The sequence below is a fragment of the Lutjanus erythropterus genome, chromosome 2, assembly GCF_056507025.1.
Source record: "Lutjanus erythropterus isolate fLutEry1 chromosome 2, fLutEry1.hap2, whole genome shotgun sequence".
Taxonomy (NCBI): Eukaryota; Metazoa; Chordata; class Actinopteri; order Lutjaniformes; family Lutjanidae; genus Lutjanus; species Lutjanus erythropterus.
In genome coordinates this window covers 38,369,801-38,373,145 of record NC_139318.1, presented here as the reverse complement: position 1 = coordinate 38,373,145, position 3,345 = coordinate 38,369,801, and positions in this window count along the sequence as shown.

Here is a 3,345-nt window from a genome sequence, read left to right as displayed (position 1 = left end):
AGTTTTGTTAGAGGCTGTACTCTCTGCTGTTCCAGACCTTGCACCTCAGAAATCCCAAGACGATCAGTATGCAGGAAATTCTTCCAGTGTCTGGTATCATGAGTTTACGATGAATTAGATGACTCCAGCAGGTTTTGCAACATTGTCTTACTTCAATAAGGGAATGATAGGAAACCAATGACTGCCCAGTCTGTATTTCTCTTCACTTCCTTCGTTCTATCAAACAGCGGCTGATTTCTTGTCAAGATGGGGTTTTGTTTTGGTTTGTTTTGTTTCGGCCTGTCCAATTAGTCATTAGTGATGTGTCCATCATCTCAATGTAATTTTCAGTCGACACACAAGCAAAATAAACACATCAGTTGCACACCCATAGTAAAACATGTTGTGTGGGCATGTACAAAGTGTGCTTGACTGACAATTCCCATGGGACAAATTTCACTTTAACTGTCCATACATATGCTGGAGTCATTGTGACATTGCGTAATTCCCACCTCTAACATCAACAGACATTTAATCAGCCAACAGTTACTGAAAGCACATGTGTGGGTGTGCAGGGCCTTTATTATTTAATTATTGCTATAAGTAGACATTGTACAGCTGGATCAAATTCATCCATGCTGATGGTATTTTTTGTTGCTGTTTTTTTTTTTTTTTGGCTGTAGCTACGGAGCCATCCCATTGTGCAGGACTTTCCTCTTTGTTAATCTAAATCTACTGAGTCCTGATTGGTCAATTGTTTCTCTAATCCAGCCATCATTTGGCACAACACCAGACTTTTTAAATCACTTAAACAATCAGAGATGTAGGTGGTGACTGAAATGTCTAATCAGACTAATGAACGCTTGGAATGGTAAAATAAAAGTCCACTCTAACTTTGAAAACAGTAGCATGGTTTGCAAAATGTTTACTTGCGATGTAAAGTAGACGCAAATTGTGGTAAAAGGACCAAAATACGCAACCACGGGTATAGTAATTTTAAGAGGTCAACTTGCAAATGCTACAAACTACTGTACACTAATTGTGGACATTGTGTACATAATGGCTGGATAAAAGGCAAGATCTCATATGGGGAGACATAGAAAATTACAGTGTTTCTGGTATGGAGCCTTACACATGGCTTTGTGATATGAACTCACCCGACATCATGGCATGCCCAAGAAAATTGCATGTCTGGTGAGGCCACCTCAAGCGTTTCTGTAGACCTGACTCACTTCCAGCTTGATCTTAACTGCATGCCTTGTCACTGATAGATTGAATAGCAAAGCTTTGGGAAGGCAAATACTTTAAAGAACCATTCACACACAATATCACCAAGGCTTTGTACTGGTTTCATCACCGATTTCATCATTTTAGAAAATAAAAGGTTTCATTATTCTTGAAATATAAGACGCACTGTGAGTCATGTTTGAAAGAAAAGATAAGTTGTGGGTTGAAAGCCCGCTCAATTATTCATGCGTACAACCTGATATCCATCATCATCTGTAAATATAGAATACAAGAGATAAAACAGGATTACAAGACAATGAATTTTTGCAGCCAAGAGGAATAGAAGAAAAATCCTAATCAGCAACAAGATTACACAAAAGCATGACATGGCCCCCGAGGCCCTTAGCAGACTCCAAGAAGCCATTATGTGTGCTGATGTTGAGAATGCACTGGTAGTGTCAGCATGAGGTCTTCATCTCATTAAATCTGAACCTCCCCTTTTCATGCCTCAGCCAACATGAGTCCTCCTCTGTTTTCCCAGTGACCACAAGATGCCAAGGAATGAGTGGCTCCAGTCCATTCACATTCCACACACACCACAATAGAGCAGATGGAAAAGTACAACATACAACATACAACATACAACATACAACATACGTGACACCCAGGGCAGATGACAAATCATCAAACCATGACACTGTGTATTTGACCCTGGGTTTAGTGTCTGTGCAGTATTTGTACTGGTATGTGATGAAAATTGCACTTTTTTCAGCTTTAGGTCTTTTTCTTTCTATGTACGATTCTTTCTGTTACTTTTTTCTCTGTAAAAGATGTCAAATGTCAATTAATTTGACAGTTCAAAAGAGTAAAGGGTAACTTTGGCCTTTATCAACCTGAACCCTATTTTCCCATGTTTTTATGTCCATGTTCCTAATGGGGAGAAGTTTTTCAAATTGCTCCAGTATTAAGGGAGAGCTGCGCAATGGGCTGCAATGTCATTTCTAAGGACAATTGTGCACTGACAAAAAACAGAGGTTATATCGCTCTCATCAAAGCCACCAGACTTTATTATCGTAAAATTATCGTAAAACTCACCAAAACTGTCTAGGTCCATCTTTCTACTGTTCCAACAATTACCAGCTCTGCTTGTTTGGTTGAAATAATCCCACGGTAGGAGGGAAGTATGACATCAGAGAAGCAGAGCAGGAAAATAGAAAGTGGAGCCAGAATATTTTCACATATAACCCAGTGAATTAAGGGTTTATTTAAATCAAACCAGAGTTGATTACTGTTTAAACAATAGAGTGGCCAAGTCCCTCCTTTACCAATAGACACCATGGGATCCTACATGGGAAAAAATATGAATGGTAGTCTATGGTAGATCATTTTTTTCCTTATATATGATGTTTGTCAATTTAAAAGCCACTTTTTTACAAGTTAGTCAGAAAGTTGATCTGTCGTAAAACTTTTGAAGGTTAAGATTGAGAAATACTTAACTAGGAAGACTACACAACTAGACGTCGCAAAACTGAGGTCATGATTCTCTCCAAAAGCTAACGTTAGCCACTGCAGCTATGATATCTGTGTGTCTTTATACCAGGATGTAGCCACATGGGCAACAGGTCTGCACGTTCTTTCACTTTGCGCCTAATAAAAAGACAAGGATTCACTGGATAAAACAATTCAGGTAAGATAATATTAGAAGGGACACGCAATATCGGTGTCGGTGACGTATATTGTGTCAGATGAGAGATGCGTTTCACTGAGCGGTTTCACACAAAACCTAAACTATGACAACCCTACCACAAACTGCAACTTTTGTGATTTGCAACATCATCTTTTAAATTGACATACATCAAATGTGCAAATCATGACACAACTCAGACATGATCAAAGAATTATTTGTCCCTCGCCATTGACTACAGTTATTCTTTCTGATTTAAGGTCCCATAGGGCACACCGGAAGGGGAGGGACTTCACCTCTCTGTGGAAAGATGAACTGAGAATTTTTGTGGTGAGTTTTATTTCGTTTTTTTTCTTGATTGAATGAAGTGTATTTTATGATGATAAAATCTGTGTATTTGGGAAAATCTGATATGAAAGAAAGGAAGTTCAACCAAAAAAAAAAAAAACAAAAGA